The sequence below is a fragment of the Choloepus didactylus genome, chromosome 25, assembly GCF_015220235.1.
Source record: "Choloepus didactylus isolate mChoDid1 chromosome 25, mChoDid1.pri, whole genome shotgun sequence".
Lineage (NCBI taxonomy): Eukaryota > Metazoa > Chordata > Mammalia > Pilosa > Megalonychidae > Choloepus > Choloepus didactylus.
In genome coordinates this window covers 9,017,179-9,035,561 of record NC_051331.1, presented here as the reverse complement: position 1 = coordinate 9,035,561, position 18,383 = coordinate 9,017,179, and the positions used below count along the sequence as shown (strand labels likewise).

The following is an 18,383-nucleotide window of genomic DNA, read 5'->3' as shown; positions in this document are numbered from 1 at the left end:
GAGTTGTAATACATGCCCACCACACCTGTGAGGCTTCTGAGACTCACCCAGAAATTATCAAAGAAGGGTCTGTGGTCACTGATGTAGTTTCTTCCTTGAATGAAGGATGAAGTTGGAAGCTTTGCTCCCACAAAGAGCAGGGAGATGGAAAGACTCATGAGGTAACTAGAAGGCAAAATTATGTTTCCTCCTCAACAAAGTTTAGTGAAATAGAATTGAGAGAGTGTAGGTGAAGTATTTTGAGTTTCCACGCCTGAAGAAATTTCATTCCCATGAGTGTCATGAGTGATTATTCTTTTGTTTCTCTACTCCTGCAGATATTTAGTTCTCTCTAGATAACAAAGAAAAATTCAAATGTGTACCATTTTTGCCCCTTGGGAGACAGCTTTGGAGCTTCACATTTGCCTTTTATCCCAGTGGACTCCAACCCAGGAGGAGGTCACCTCTCTTCAGCTGTTGGCTCTAGTATTGCTAGGATTCCCACAATGCTTTCCCTATCATGGATTCTAGGCAGATCTTCTTGTACACTAAAATATTTTCTGTCTCATCTTCCTCCTCTGCTTTTGGCTTTCATTCATGGGGCTGCCCTCTCTCAACAGTATTTCCTCCTGTTTTACTGCTTCTCTTTCTTCGTCATTGTTAGCAATATTTGTTCAACTCTCTCCACCATTTGTTTCAGTCATTCAAAAAATATTTATTCAGTAATATTGTATGCTAAGCACTAAACTATTATATGGGAATGAAGGAAAGAGTAAGATACACTGCCTTCTCTGAAACAGCTTATGGTCTAAACAGGCCAAGGAACATGGAAACATATCCTGGACCTGGTGAAATATAATTCCATATGAATGAGGATCAGCTTTTCCATTTCTGCTAAAAGGTCTCCTGGGATTTTGACAGCAATTGCAGTCAATGATAGAACACTTGGGTTATTATTGCCAGATTACTGTTATTTATTTTCCTTTCCAAAGTCAGGAATTCTTATAATTTACTTGGTCTTCTCTAATTTCTTATGGCAGTGTTTTGTAGTTTTCAGTATACAGTCCTTCACCTTTCAATTTCAACTTATTCCAGGGTATTTTATTCTATAAGATTCTGTAATGAATGAATTTTTTAAACTTCCAGTTAGGTACGTTCTGCCCCGATGTATAAAACACAAGTGATTTTCTTGTTAATCTTATATATTGCATTTGGCTGAATTCCTTTATGAGCCTTACAAGTATTATTGTGGATACTTGTATATTTTCTAGTAAAGTATCATGTCACCTTGAATACAGATAGTTTTACTTCCTCCTTTCCAAGTGGGTGCATTTTATTTTGTTCTATTGTTTAATTTCTTTGGGAGTGATTGCCAGTACAATACTGAATGGCAATGGTTAAAGCAGGCATCCTTGTCTTTTTCCAGACCTCACATGGAAGGACTTCATTCTCTCACTTTTGACTATAAGATTAGCTGTGTTTTTAGATGTATACTATTTTCATGTAGAGGAGGCTACATTCTATTCTTATTTTTCTGAGTGTTTTTTTTTTTTGTGAAAGGGCACTGGACTCTAAAAAATGCATTTTCCACTTCAAATAAGTTTGTCATGTGATTTTCCCTCTTTATTCTGTGAATGTGGTGCACTACGCTGCTGGACTTTCTTATGTTCAAAACCCTTGCATTCAAAAGAGAAATCCTATTTGCTTTTGGTCATGGTGAATAACCCTTACTCTTCTGTTGTATTTAATTTGCTAGTAGTTGATTGAGGATTTTCCATCTGTATTCATGAGGGAAATTGGTCCTTTATTTTCATTTCTTGTTATGTCTTTTATGTAGCCTTGGTTTTACAATAATGTTATTCTTATAGAATGAATTAGAAAGAGTTCCCTCTGTTTCAATTTAGAATAATTAGGAAATATTGGAGTTAATTCTTCTTTGAAAGTTTGATACAATTCACCATTGAATTGGTTTGGTCCTCGACTTAATCTTTCTTGGGAGGTTTTCCATTATTGATTAAATCTCATTACTTAAATATCCATTGATATCTTCTATTTTTTTTCTTTTCAAATAAATTTTATTTTCTTGAAGTTTTAGATTTACAGAAAAAATGCAATGATGATAGAGAGTTCTCATATAACTGGCACCAATATGAAACATTTGTTACAACTAATGATATCTTATTATTTGTTACATTGTTGTTAACTGAAGCACATGTTATTCAGCTTTCCTTCATTTTGTTCTAATGTTCTTTGGCTGTTCCAGGATTCTCTTTCCAGGATACTGCAAGACATTAAGCATCAAGTCTCTTTAGACCCCTCTTGACCATGACAGTTTCTCAGACTTTCCTTGTTTTGGATGAGCTTGACAGCTTTGAGGACAAGCCATGTAGCCAGTGGAATGTCCCCCAGTTGGCAAGTTTGACTATTTTTTTCATGACTTGCCTGGGTTTATAGGTTTGGGTTAGGAAGACCACAAAACCTCTATTCATGGAGTGCTGAATTGTCTGGCTGTGTGCTGAGGGCTTTACATGTATCATTTCACTTATTTGTTACAATCACTCATAAGACTTTATTATCCCCATTTTATAGGTGAGCCAGCTGAGACTCATAGAGACTGCTTTAGATTCCCAGGTTGCACTGTTAATGAGTACCCAAGCCATGATGTTCTTTTCCTCATTTTGTTTGTTTATTTCTGATTGCATTTCTGCCTTTTGTTTCTTTTCTTTATATATTTATATTTAATATTTTGAGGAGAGAATAGCATCCTGTAGATCCAAAAAATGGAAAGATATACAATATTTAAGATGTCTCTTTGACTTCCCATCCCTCATTTTCTCAGTTCCTACATTCCCATCCTAGGAGACTTTTCTTTTAAAATTTTATTTGTCAAAAAATTTTAAAAAGAACCTTTGAAACAAAACAAAACAAAGGGATAAGAAAATCATATAACTTAAAATAATTACATTGTTTCCACCATACTCCAAGAAAATTAATAAACTATAACAGAACAAGGGAATAAGAAAAACAAATAACCAAAAATAAGTACATTGCTTCCAACATGCTCCTATCTGTTCCAATTTGCTAATGCTGCTAAGCAAAAAGACCAGAAATGGATTGGCTTTTATAAGGGTGTTTTTTTTTTTTTTTTTTTTTGGTTACTAAGTTAGTCTGAAGGCCATAAAATGTCCAAGGTAAGTCATCAACAATCAGGGACCTTCACTGGAGGATGGTTAATGGCATCCAGAAAACCTCTGTTAGCTGGGAAAGCATATGGCTGTCATCTGCTCCGAAGTTCTGCTTTCTCCCAGGATGTTCCTCTCTAGGCTTCAGCTTCTCTCCAAAATGTCACTCTCAGTTGCCCTTGTCCTCTCTTAGCTTCTCTGGAACAAGTCTGCTTTCAATGGCCATCTACAAACTGTCTCTCATCTGGAGCTACTCTCCCAGCTCCTGTGCATTTTTCAAAGTGTCCCTCTTGGCTGTAGCAAGCTTGCTCCTTCTGTCTGAGCTTACGTAGTGCTCCAGTAAATAATCAAGGCCCATGCAGAATGGGTGGGGCCACACCTCCATGGAAACTATCCAATCAGGGTTATAAAGGAGTTCACAGAGAGAAGGACCTCAGAGCAACTGAGAGTGACATTTTGAAGAGGAACTGAAGCTAAGAGAGGACAAAACACCTCAAGAACAACATTTTGGAGAATGCCATTTTCAAATGCAACCTGGGAGCAAGCAGACACCAGCCATTTGCCTTCTGAGCTAACAGAGGTTTTCTAGATGCCAGTGGCCATCCTCCAGTGGAGGTGCCTTATTGTTGAAACTTTACCGTGGACACTTCACGGCCTCAAGACCATGATGTTGTAACCAAATAAACGCTGTTTATAAAATCTAATCCATTTCTGGTGTTTTGCAAAACAGCAGTATTAGCAAACTGGAAAACATCCAAGAGAGAAACCCTCACTCTAGCACCAATCTCGGTGTCCCATGGCCAAAAATTCTTCTCCTTCTGGATCCCTGGCTTCTTGCTCTAGGAGGAACAGCCAGTGGGGCTGAAGTAATGAAATTCTGAGCTCCCCTTCAGACACAGACAACCAAATACACAGCCACATTCTGCAGAAGTCATGTGAGTACATCTACTATCATTCATTTTGGTGATGTCAGCATTGCATACTGGCCAGGCTTGATGTCATCTGGTACAGAATCTTGCCCCTGAGAGCTGAAGGGTGTGTGGTCCTTACCTGCAAACTCTGCAGCCTCTGCTGATGGACCATATCACAGTTCAGTTTTGGATGCCAAATCTGCTTCTGGTGGTCACAGAATTCAATCTGGCATCTGCCTCTCTTGCATGTCAGTCCTGGGCAACTGACACAGCCACAGGCAACAACAGTGAACCCACAAGCTGGCCCAGATGGTGGAATCATGTTCAGAGCCCAGGTAGCAAAGCAACAGGAACAAATTTTACCAGTTAACTGGGACCGCACTCTGAGCAGTGGGTGGGTGCACCAATGGCAGCTCTCAGGGTGGCTGATAGGGACCAGCTCTTGATGTTTTCCAGGTGCAGGTTGCAAAGTAGGCACTCCTAGCAGGGGCAGCAGAAGGCAGCTGAGGAGGCTGCAGGCCTGGCCAATGCACCAGCCTCCACAGCCATCACACTTGCTCCAAATCTTTGGCCTGGCACTGCCCACCACAGCTTCCTCCTTCAACCCCAGTTGTCCACAGCCAAGGGTGTAGCTCTAGGTGTCTGCTGCTTCCCTGTGTAAGGATATGGAGCACAGAAACTTGGAGTCCTTCTTGGAGTCTGTGACTGGGAGCAGCAATGGGGCAGAGGCGTCCAGAACTTCCCCAGGTACCACCATCTCAGCCTCCTAAACAAGGACCCCACTGCTGCCATGACCTGAGCCACCCTCCGGGAGCTAAATAGTGGCAACCCATTTCTTTTAAACTTTACTTATCAAAAAAAAATAAAAAACAAATAAAAAGAAACCATTTCAAACAAAACAAAGGAATAAGAAAAACAAATAATGTAAAATAACTACATTGCTTCCAACATGTTGCTACCATACCCCCCAAAATTAGCAAACCATGATTATTCCTGAGCATTCCCATAATATTAAGATTACCCTCCATAACTCATCTGTTCTTCTTAGATTATCATTCCCCCTTCAATAGTTGCTGTCTATTGCTAGATCCACTACATTCTACAATATAAAACATTTATGTTACATTTTTACAGAGTTCTCATTAGTGGTAACATTTACTATCCCTCTTTTTGTGCCTGACTTATTTCATTCATCATTATGTCTTCAATGTTCATCCACGTTTTCAAGTTTCATGCTTTAATCCTTGTTATTTCTTCCATTTGGTTTAGGATTAGTTTGCTGTTCATTTTCTAGCTTCTTCAGCTTTTCCATTAGTTTTTTGGTTCTAGTTCTTTCTTCTTCTTTAATGTATGCATTTAGAGATATAAATTTCCCCCTCAATACTGCCTCTGCTTCATCAATTATGTTTTGATATGTTGTGCTCCCATTTCATTCATCTCTAGATATTTAATAATTTTCCTTGCTTTCTTGTTTAACCCACTGATTATGAGTGTGTTTTTTAACCTCCAGATATTTATGTATGTTCTAAATCATTGTTGGCTATTGACTTCTAGTTGTATTCCACTGTGGTCAGAGAATGTGCTTTGAGAAATTTCAGTCTTTTTAAATTTATTGAGGCTTGTTTTATGTCCCAGCATATAATCTTTTCTGGAGAAAGTTCCATGAGCATTAGAGAAAACTGTGTATCCTGGTAATTTGGAATGCAATGTTCTATATATGACTGTTAAGTTAAATTCATTTATCACATTGTTTAGGTTTTCAATTTCCTTATTAGTCCTCTTTCTGGTTGATCTATCTATAGGAGAGAGTGTTGTATTGAAATCTCCCAAAATTATTGTGGAAACATTTATTGCTTCCTTCAATTTTACCAATGTTTTGTCTCATGTACTTTGAGGCACCTTGATTAGGTGCATAGGCATTTATTGTTATTTCTTCTGGTTGAATTGTCACTTTTATTATTATATAATGACCTTCTTTGTCTCTTATGACATCCTTGCATTTAAACTCTATTTTACCTGAGATTATTTTGCTACTCCTGCTTTCTTTTGGCTGTAGCTTGAATGGAATATTTTTTTCCAACCATTCACTTTCAAGTTCTTTGTGTTTGGGGGTCTAAGATGGTTCATATTTTTTCATCCATTCTGCCAATTTAAGGATTAAATTTGTTATCTATGATTTGTGAATTTATGTAATTTTGGAGGGTTGAGAACTCTTCTCCAGTTATAATTTTGGATATTCTTCCTAGACCTTTACCCTTCTCTCTCCCTTCTGAAACACCAATAATTCTTGTATTTGGGTGCTTCATGTTGTCCATCATATACATGAGATCCATTTCAAATTTTTAATTTTTCCCCATTTGTTCTTTTGTGATTTCATGCTCCAAACCTCATTCTTCAAGTGCACTTATTCATTTCCCTTCTTCAACTAATCTGATGCTATGTTTTCCAGAATCTTTTTAATTTGACAGTTTCTTTTATTTCCATAAGATCCTTTTTTAAATTTACTCTTGCAAATTCTTCATTATGCTTTTCTAGGGTTTGGCTGATTTGGATGTATTATGGCACCCAAAATGCCATTACCTTTGATGCAATCTTGTGGGGGCAGAAAAATTATTTGTTTAGGGTGTGAACCTTTGATTGGATGTTTCCATGGAGATATGACTCACCCAACTGGGGGTGATGACTTTGAATAATTTCCATGGAGGTGATAACACACCCCATTCTTGGTGGGTCTGAATTAAATCACTGGAATCATATAAATGAGCTGACAAACAGAAGGAACTCAATGAAGTTGTGAGTGTCATTTTGGAGAGCAACTGAGAGTGACATTTTGAAGAGGAGCTGCAGCTAAGAGAGGACAAAATGCCCCAAGACCAACATTTTGGAGATGCCATTTTTATGCACCACCTGGGAGCAAGCAGATGCCACCTATGTGACTTCTCAGTTAACAGAGTTTTCTGGATGCCAATGGCCTTTCTCCAGTGAAGAAAACCTATTGTTGATGTACTTTATGGCCTTAAGACTGTAACATTGTAACCAAATGACCCCCCTTTCTAAAAGCCAATCCATTTCTGATATTTTGCATAATGGCAGCATTAGCAAACCAGAATAGATTTGCTACCAGAGAAGTGAGGTGCTGCTGATGCTGAGATTACAAATACCAAACATGTAGGAAGGGCATTTTTAAATGGATAAGGAGGAAATTCTGGAGGAATTTGAGGAGCTTTATAGAGAAGATCTAGACTGCTTTGAAGAGACTCTAAGTAGAAATACGGACTCTAATGATACTCCTGACAAGGCCTTGAACAGAAACCATGAGGGTGTCATTGTCAAGTGGAAGAAAGGAGATCCTTGTTTTAAAGGGGCAAAGAAGTTGGCAAAATTGAGTCCTGGTGCTGGATTGAAGGCAGAATTTGAAAACAATGACCTGGGATACTTAGCTGAAGAGATTTTGACACTAAATATCATGAGCATGGCCTGGCTTTTCCTTGAAGTTTATAGCAAAATGCAAGCAGAAGAAGATAAGTTAAGAACTGAACTCTGGTATGAAGAAATCAGAAATTGCTGGTCTGGAAAAGTCTGGGTTTCAAAAAGGGAGACCCCAGAAGTTACAGCCCCACATGAGGATTTAACCAACATGGAAACCAACTGTCATTTCAGGACACACCAAGATTGGAGATGGAGTAATCCAGAAGGATTTTTGGACATTCCTGTTGTCTAACAGTTTGGAACCCTGTGTGCTTCACGCCAAGCCAACAAGATATTTGCAAGATCTGTATAGATGAGCCATGGCCAGTCTGGGCTAGAGGGGACTTTAAACAAATGCATTGAAGGAAAATTTTCTTCAAGGACAGAATCATGGAAATTGAGGTCTGGAGTCAAGAGGTCTCAGACAGGGAGAACAGAGTGTCCCAGAAATGTGGAAAAGGTGAGTTTGCCCTGGAGGCTGAGGGCCGGCATTCTGCCTTGATGGACAGGAAAGTTGCTGCCACTCCAGGCCCCAGAGAGGGTGTCGAACATTCCCCAGGTATTTGGGAGAGGCTTGCTGCCACCCCACTTATCAGAGAAGGGAGAGCCTTTGCCCAGAGAGGCAGAGTCTGGGAGGCACCCAGATGTTTGAAGAGCGTGGGGCCTAGAAAAAGGTGGTCTCTCCAGTAGATGACTATGTTGGAGCACTCATCCAAGCATTTGGAAAAAGGGTGGCTGGCTGCACAAGCATTTTTAAAAGTGTGGGACTGCTGCTCTCTCAGGTCCCAATGATGCAACATTATTCTGTGAATGACTCTCAGATTTTGAAATCTAATGGAGTTTGCCCTGCAAGTTTTAGGATCTGTTTTCATCCATTAAACCTTGTTTCCCTTTCACTTTCTCCTTATGACAATGGGAATGTTTATCCTATGAATATCCCTCCTTAGTATATTGGAATCAGATAATTTATTCTAAGTTTCACATGTCTACAGCCACAGGAGAATTTTGCTTTAGGACAAGACCATGTGTGTAACTGATTTTGATGAGATGTTGTATTTACCTTTTGTTATTGCAAGGATTTAAGTTTTTTGGATATTGTGAAGGGATGAATGTATATTGTAGATGGAAAGATCAGATCATGTCATTTTGTGTCCAGGGGGTGGAATGTGCCAGTTTGGATGTATCATGGCCCCCAAAACTCCATTATCTTTGATGCAATATTGTGGAAGCAGATTAATTATCTTTTTGATTAGCATGTGACCTTTTCATTGGATGTTTCCATGGAGATATGACCCACCAAACTGTGGGTGATGACTTTGATTGGATAATTTCCATGGAGGTTTTACCCTACCCATTCAGGGTGGGTCTGAATTAAATCACTGGAGCCAGATAAATGAACTGACAAACAAGGAACTCAGTGCAGCTCTGAGAGACATTTTGAAAAGCAACTGAGAGTGAAATTTTGAAGAGCAGCTGGAGATAAGTGAGGACAAAATGCCCCAAGAGCCACATTTTTAAGAATGCCATTTTGAAACAGCATCTGGGAGCAAGGGAATTCCAGTCACATGCCTTCTGAGCTAACAGAGGTTTTCTGGATGCCAATGGCCTTTCTCCATTGAAGGTACCCTATTGATGATGGGCAAGTTATAGCCTTAAGACTGTAACTTTATAACCAAATAAAGCCCCTTCATAAAAGCCAATCCATTTCTGTTATTTTGCATAATGGAAGCATTAGCAAACCAGAACAATGGTCTTCTTGCTGTTCTTTATATCCTGGGCCATGATATTGGTGCTTTTGATTAATTGTTCCAAGTTCTGTGTCTCCTCAGGTTTTTTAGTTCAGGCATTTGTGTTATTCTTACCTTCTGGTTTCTTCATAAACTTTTAACTTTTCTTGTTGCTTTTGGCCTCTTGGCATTTGCTTATCTTGGTAGGGTTCTTTTTAAGATATGCACACTTATTTAAACAATTATCTATAATTTGAGAGGTACAGCTTGGTTGAGGACACTATCACTGACCTACCAGCAGGTGGCAATCCTGAGCCACCTCTTACTCTCAAGCCAATTCTCTGCAACATCACTTAGGCAATGAGTAGTGTTCAAATCTCATGGAGGTCCAATTGGTGCCCAAATTTTCCATGTGTAGAAGGAACCACCAGCCCTGTGGGTAAGGGATGAGCCCTATGCAGTTTGCCAGGGATGATGGTTTTAAGACCGAGTACCCCCAGCCATTCCTGGGGCTGTGGCTATGGCTGTAATGTCCTGGGGCTGCAGCACTCTAATGCATCAGCTCAGATTTCATACAGTTCCTCTCTGCCATGGGCCCACAAGTCCCTGTGATTGGCATAGGGCTCATGGCAATTTTGTGTGGCACCCCTGCCTCTAGGCTGTGCATTCCATGGGCTTCTGCAGTGTGCTGTCACAAGGCAGCAAAATCCCTAAGGAATCTCATCCATGGCACTGCAAATGGGAGTCTCCACCCCAAAGGTATCTGTAGAGGGTGTGGAAATTCCCAACTTCTGTGATCCTCCACCTGCTGCAGAGCTCTTCCCTACCTTGAGGGCTCTTACCTGTGGGTGTTCAAAAGGCTATCACCCATGCCAGATACTGAGGTGAAGGCCCAGGGAAGGGAAGGCACCCCACTGTGCTTGATTGCAGCTCTTGCTGCCAGCAGCCCAGCTGCTTTCCAGGTTTTACATTAACCTGCCTCCAAACACTGTCAGTGTCTCCCCTCCAGAGCATGGCTCTGGATTCCATTTCTCCAGGGGACTCAAACACTGACATGATTCCAAATGCAGTCTCCTGGTATCTCCAAGACCACAGCCACTATGTATGTAGAAGTTTTGTCAAGCAGGTGGAACCCTGGAACTACTATTCTTAAGAACATCCTGTCTTATATCTAGTGTTTTACACAGAGGAGAATTTTGCCCTCTCTCTCCTAATCTGCCATATTTGATCCCCCACAATCCATTTCAAATGGAGGCAATGACCCTAATGCATGATTAAGATTCAAAGATTATCCACCCCAGTCTAACCAATACTCCATGACTTACAAACTTATTATTCCTTTAAGAGTTAATTTAAATTCCATTTTAAGGTACAGGACCAATAGTGACAGCATAAAGGAAAATGTCTATCACCAGAAATGAATCCAAAGTTATCTATTTATTTATATTCTGTTCATTATTGCTGTATTCATACCTCTTAAGATTATACAACATTTATAACATAATCTTGGTCTGTTCATTCTTCTGTTAACATTCAAAGTTCTCTGGATTAACAGTCATCATACTTATGCTTAGATTTCTATGAAAAAAATAGAAGCTGAACATTATAGAATTTTCAGCTACAGCTTTTACTTCATAAGTATTTACAAGAGCATTGAGAAAAAAAATTGATTTTCTTGCCAACAACTCATTACAAAATTCTGCATTCAGCACTCCCAGATGACTTCAAAATCCTAAGTTTTAATTTGTTTCTCATGAATGGTTTACTAGGCAGAATTCTGGATTCCTGGTTGAACTGAGTTGTAAAGCATTCTTTTTAGATGTTTCTCCCAGTCTGATACTCCTGATGTGGACTCCACCCGAACTTTTTTATTTTAGTGTTGAGATTTCCTAAATATGGAAAACTAAACATTGAGGAATAAATGCAAAGCCACCATATATTTTTTAATTCTATACATACACAGAGAATAATTTATAAAATGTGAAACTTCACATATTCCACACATTGTTCCATAACTAAAGGATTTCACACAATTATCAATTGAGTAATTATTCCACCAATAATTATGTCAGTTTCCCTAGAGTTTCCTCTTACTGATAATGTTAGGGAATTACATAGTATTCCTCCCAGTATACTGTAATCAGGTTATTTAAGCATACATTGTAAACAAAGACATTGAGATACTGATGACACTCTTGTGTGGATTTTTCTTTTTTTACTTTTAAAAGTTGGTAGCAGTGTCTGAAAACTCTTCCATATGCACAACATATTTATTGCGTTCCATGGTGCTCCTAGTAGCAGAATTATGTATGGAGGTCACTGTGGTGGTTCCAAAAGAAGCTATGTGGGGGTCACAAGGTCCTGCAGCCTCATTATGGGTATGTACTTGGAAGCTCTAAGAGCAGAGACATGAATGGACTTTTGCACATTGGTGATTACAGAGACAGTATTCATGATTTGCAGTGGGTGGAGATGGCCTAAGGGTACACTGAGGAACAGATGGTGAACTGTGATGTATGCATGCAAAGGAATATTGAGCAACTACAAGAAAGAGTGAAGTTGTGATACACACAAGGAAGTGAATGGATCCTGTAGACAGCATTTTGAATGAAGTATGCCAGAAACAAAGGCAAACAATATAATGCTTCACAGATATGGACTGACTACAATGTGTAAACTCAGAATTGACTCTTAGAGCACAGCCTAACAAGAAAATAATTATTGTATTGGTCCCTCTTTTGTAAATTCTTACAGCAGTCAAATCTATTCCTGAATTGTAATGGCTATCTCCAAACCCTGAGATGTTGATTCCTTGATGTATAACCTGATTGGTCTCTGAAACATTGGGTATCTGTGTGACACCTGAAACTCAGAGCTAGAGCTCAGCAGATATGTATGTCAGTATCAATACATACAGCAACTGTTTAAAAAAAATCTGAAAAAGAACCCAGACTTCAATTGGAGATATGAATGAAGCATATCTGATTAAGACTAGGGCAAATCAGGCCAAAGTATAATGGTTGAAACCACAATTACATGGAACTTTCAGTAGGAAGTCAGATATGGCAAGTCTGTATAGGTTAGAGTGTAATAGCAACACATCCCAAAGAAATTTGGGTGGAAAATAAAAATATTTATTTGGAGCACCCCTGAGGAGCTGGGGGAGGATGAAGAGGTGTTGGACTTCCTCACTTGGATAGTTGCTGATGTTCTCACAAACACTGGGGACTTACAGCTTGACATGCTGAGCCCTGTCTTGGGGCTTTCCCTATGAAGCTTGTTACTGTAAAGGAGAGGCTTAACCTGCTTATAACTGTGCCTAAGAGCCTCCCCCTGAGTTCCTCTTTTTTGCTCATGTGGCCCTCTCTAAGCCATCTTGGCAGGTGATCTCACTGCCCACCCTCCTACATGGGTCCTGACCCACAGGGGTGCAAATCTCCCTGGAAATTCTGGATATGACTCCCAGGAATGAATCTGGGCCTGGCATCATGGGATTGAGAACATCTTGACCAAAAGGGGGGTGTGAAATGAAATGAAGTAAAGTTTCAGTGGCTGAGATATTTCAAAGGCAGACAAGAGGTCACTCTAGTGGACATTCTTATGTAGTATATAGATAACACTTTTTAGGTTTTATTGTATTGGAATAGGTATAGTAAATACCTGAAACTACCAAACTCCAACCAAGTAGCCTTGACTCTTGAAGACAATTATATAACAACATAGATTACAAGGGATGGCAGTGTGATTGTGAAAACCTTGTGGATCACACTCCCTTTATCCAGTGTATGGATGGATGAATAGATAAATGGGGACAAAAATTAAAAGAAAAATAGGGTGGAATGGGGGGATGGTTTGGGTGTTCTTTTTATTTTGTTTTTTATTTTGATTCTGTTTCTTTCTCATATAAGGAAAATGTTCAGAAATCAATTGAGGTGATGAATGCACAACTATATGATGGTACTGTGAACAGCTGATTGTACACCACGGATGATTGTATGGTATGTGAATATATCTCAATAAAACTGAATTAAAAATTTAAAAAGTTGGTAGGTGTGTCTGAAAACTCTTCCATATGCACAATATATTTATTGAGTTCTATTGTGTTCCTAGTGGCAGAATTATGTATAAAGGTTTTCCCACATATATCACAGACATATTTTCACCCAATGTGAATTATCTTATGTTTTCTGAGGATCACTCAGTGAAGTCTTTCCTGCAAAAAAGGCTGACATATGGTTTCTTCCCAGTGAGTTCTCCCAAGTTGCCTAAGGGTACCACATTGACTGAAAGATTTCCTCATAAATGGCAGACATATGGTTTCTCCCCAGTTTATGTTCTCTCATGTTGCTTAAGAATACCATATTGATAGAAGGATTTCACACATAGATGGCAGATGTATGGTTTCTACCCAGTGTGATTTCTCATATGTCATATGAAGTTAGAACTATTACTGAAGTCTTTCCCACATTTATGGCCTACATATGGTTTCTATCCAGTATGAGTTCTCTTATGTTTTCTAAGTATACTACTTTGACTGAAGGATTTCCCACACAAATGGCAGACATATGGTTTCTCCCCGGTATGAATTCTCTCATGTTCTCTAAGGCTACTACAGCAACTGAAGGATTTCCCACATAGATGGCAGATGTATGGTTTCTCCCCAGTGTGAGTTCTCACATGTAGAGTGAGAGCAGACCTATGAACAAAGGCTTTCCCACATAGATGGCATGCATATGGTTTCTCCCCAGTGTGAGTTTTCTTGTGTTGCCTAAGGTTACCATTTTGACTGAAGGACTTCCCACATAAATGGCAGATGAATGGTGTCTCACCAGTGTGAGTTCTCTCATGTTGCCTAAGGTTACTACTATAACTGAAGGATTTCCCACATAAATGGCAGACATATGGTGTCTCCCCAGTGTGAATTCTCTCATGTACCCTAAGGAGACCACAGTGACTGAAGGATTTCCCACACAGATGGCAGATGGATGGTTTCTCCCCAGTGTGAGTCCTCTCATGTTGCCTAAGTTTACCACTTTGACTGAAGGATTTCCCACACAAATGGCAGACATATGGTTTCTCCCCAGTGTGACTTCTCTCATGTTCCCTAAATTGACCACAGTGACTGAAGGATTTCCCACATAGATGGCAGATGTATGGTTTCTCCCCAGTGTGTGTTCTGACATGTTGTCTGAGGGAAAACTTAGTAGTGAAGTTTTTCCCACATAGATGGCAGACATATGGTTTCTCCCCAGTGTGAGTTCTCTCATGTTTCCAAAGGTTACATCTTAGACTGAAGGATTTCCCACATAAATGGCAGACATAAGGTGTCTCTCCAGTGTGAGTTCTCTCATGTTGCCTAAGGTTAACATTTTGACTGAAGGATTTCCCACATAAATGGCAGATGTATGGTTTCTCCCCAGTGTGAGTTCTTTCATGTTGCCTAAGGTTACCACTTTGACTGAAGGATTTCCCACACAAATGGCAGACATATGGTTTCTCCCCAGTGTGACTTCTCTCATGTTCCCTAAAGCGACCAGAGTGACTAAAGGATTTCCCACATAGATGACAGATATATGGCCTCTCCCCAGTGTGTGTTCTGACATGTTGTCTGAGGGTCAACCTAGTAGTGAAGTTTTTCCCACATAAATGGCAGACATATGGTTTCTCCTCAGTGTGAGTTCTCTCGTGTTGCCTAAGGTTACCACTTAGACTGAAGGATTTCCCACATAATGGTGTCTCCCCAATGTGGGTTCTCACATGTGCTCTGAGCTTAGAATTATCAGCAAAGATTGTCCCACACTGATGGCAGACATATGATTTCTCTCCAGTGCAAGTTCTCTCATTCTGTTGAAGGACAGAAACATTTCCAAAGGCTTTTATACATAGATGATAATCATAAGAATTACATCCAGACTGAATTTGCTTATGTCTAGTAGATAATGACTGATAATTGATAGCTTTTTGAAATTGTTCATTTACATAGGACTTTGTTTCCATGTCAGTCAATGTGGAGTGAATTAAATCTACTCCCAAGTCATTACTCTCAAAGGGATCCTCTCCAATGGTAGAAGTCTGCTGCTACAAATGAGAAGAGAAACTGTTAAAGGGATGTCCACATATATTCAGAAATTCAATTCTCTAGTCTAATCATTAACTAAGGCTCCAATTAAAATTCATCAGGTGATTGACATGCACATGATGTGCTACTTTCTTGTATGCAGCAATTTTCTCTTTTTAGCATGTCAACTCCAGTTTTCTAATTCATTCTGACTAGTTCAATATGTTTTGAAGAAAAGGTATATACACAAGTTTATGCAATTGTACTTTTATAAGACTTCAGGTTATTGTTTTCAGCTCAGGTTCATTATTCCCTTAATTGAAACTATCTGAAACTTATTGATGGGACAGTGTTTAATCCCATATTTAATTACAGTCAGATGATTGTGATGAACTCCTAGACTATTCAATCCCAGCTATTTCTTTGGAAGACCATTGCTAACACTTATGATGCTTACCTTTGACTGGATGGTATGTCTGTCCTTATTGCAGATATGGGTCATGGTTATCAGTTCTTTTCTATAGCCTTTTTGTCTGCCTGAAATAATTTTCAACACATTAATATTTGCAGACTGAAATATTAAAAACTCCCAAGGTTTCATGTGATTATGTTTCAAACATTGTAATTTAAATGGAAAAGAACATAAAATTAAGGTGTACTCTAAAAAGTAGCAAAACTTTTTCTAGAAATAGAGAACTAAAATATTTTCAGTATTAAAGTTACGGAAAATAAGATGGCAACTGGGTGGTAAAGAGAGGGAAATTCCTCAGAGAAGAGGATAAGTACAAAATCCACCATATGTACACTTGACTCCTATATTTATATAAATATCTCATCCTCTAAGCCAAAGACAATCATGGATTTTTAACTAGAGATTGAAACATGTATGGAATAATTGCATATTTGAGGAGTTTTCCCCTAAAGTTATAGCCTACATTTCAGGGAATACACTCAATTAAGGAAATCTTCAGTTGACATTTCTAAAGACCTTCTCATTCATTGACCAAGTTCCTCCTCATATTGAAGTACAGCATTCAAGAACTCACTTATACTCTGTCCTTGGAGAAATCCTAATTCTTCTCTCCAAAGTTCCTCTCCTTGTTCCAGCTGGGAAACCACTTCTGATTTGCAGAGCTGATACCCTATTTTTGAGAAACAGAAGCATAGATTTTTAGTTCTATGCTGATACAAGTTCATGATCATCAAGTCTAGGGCAGATGATTCAGAACAATAAGGTAAACTGTAAAGAGCAGAACATGGAAGTGTAATTTAAACACAGTATGTTGATAACCCATTTCCAGCAAAGGACAACCCCTAAACCTCAGTCGTTAAGTATATGTTGATCATGATGCCTAAATTCATAGACAACAGTATCCCCTGTTTTTACATACAAGGAAAAATTATGGCTTCAGAGTAGTTAAAGAGCATTTTATAAAAGAATCCACTTGTTTGAAAGATGAGACATAAGGAAAACTAGAAAAGACAGAGTTTCTTACAAGTAGTCATAACACAATATAAGAATCAGAGCAGAAATCAGACTTGCATGTGGGCAAGTTGTTTAGGTACTCAAAAAATTGAACAGAGATTAGACAGATCAATGGATAGATAGATAGATAGATAGATGTATACATGATCAAGAAAACTTTAAGAAACTCACCAACTGACACCAGATGATTGATACTCTCCAGCATAACATGTCTGAACAGGTTTCTCTGGGTTGTGTCCATCAAGGCCCACTCTTCTGCATCAAAGTCTATAGCTACATCATTGAAGGTCACTGATTCCTAAAACATCATAGGCAATTGAGTTCAGACAAGACTGTTCCTACCAATATCCACAGTAGATAGATAGAAATCATGGCACTGAGGAAGGGAAGGAGTTGAGTGTATAAAAAGGCCAAACAGTGTTTGGAATTCCAGTCAGATCATTCTTACTGCTAACCTGACATCTATTTTTCAGATACACTCACAGAGATATGCAAACTCAGCATACATAAAACTTCAACATAAGACAATATTGCATAATATATGGTGTGATGTAACCTGGAAGTTTGCCTACAGACTGCTAATAATGACTTCCAGATGGTGATCATCAAATTTGCTAATGAGAATCCATAATGAAAACACAAACAATTTCAAGTAAATACACAGACTTATAATTAGGGAAGCATTATTCCTGATCTTCCAATTTAACATAATGATTATTCAGTTATTCCCATCCATCCTATAAAAATGTTTTTGTGTTCTGCCTTACCATCCCTCTTTGACCAAGCCACTTGCTTCAACACTGACCTATGGCCTAATTAACAGTTTTCTATCCCTCCAGCCTAAACTCCTCAGAATTCAAACCTACATCTTTGGTCACCACCCACATCACTGACATGCCTCACCCAGAATGCTCAGGTGGTTCCAAATGGTATGGCAACCAATCCTACAACACTGGAACCCTGAGGGTGCTTCCCCTTTCACAGGTATTTGCTTTGAAATAACCATTCTCTGACTCCTGTGGGAAATCTAACTTACACCCCCATACCATATTGAAAGCATAAACCCATTGATCCTTTTTGCTCTGCTTCTGTGCTACCCACACACAAACAGGGCTGTTCATGCTCCCCACTGACTACACATGGCAACCCTGACTCCCTAAGTTCTTGGAATAATAAACTACATTATTCATGTAATATTTTTTCATTACCCCATTTTGTAATACCTGACATCCACCTGGACACATATTTCAAATCAAACTTAACCAATTTGAGGCACCTACAATGATCTCATTTTCCTTGTCAATGAAATGTTTTAACAAAATGTTACATGTTTTGAAAAATCCAATGACTAACGGTTCCTATCTAACCAATACTTGTTAAGTACATGGGATAAACATATTATTCAATTAAATGGTGTTAATTACGATATGAGGGTAGAATGTGCAGTAGCAAAAACCATGACCCCATTTGACTGCTAAACTAAAGTACAATCCTAGGCCAACTCTTCCTCAGGTAGGAGGCCACCTGTGCTCAATATTCTCCTACACCTACAAACAAGAGTTTTCATTATTG

At 39.0% G+C, this 18,383-nt stretch overlaps 1 pseudogene; it reads right to left on the bottom strand.

The window, feature by feature from the left end:
• Window positions 1-13,695: 13,695 nt before the first annotated feature.
• Window positions 13,696-17,121, bottom strand: LOC119520361 (annotated as a pseudogene).
• Window positions 17,122-18,383: the final 1,262 nt, after the last annotated feature.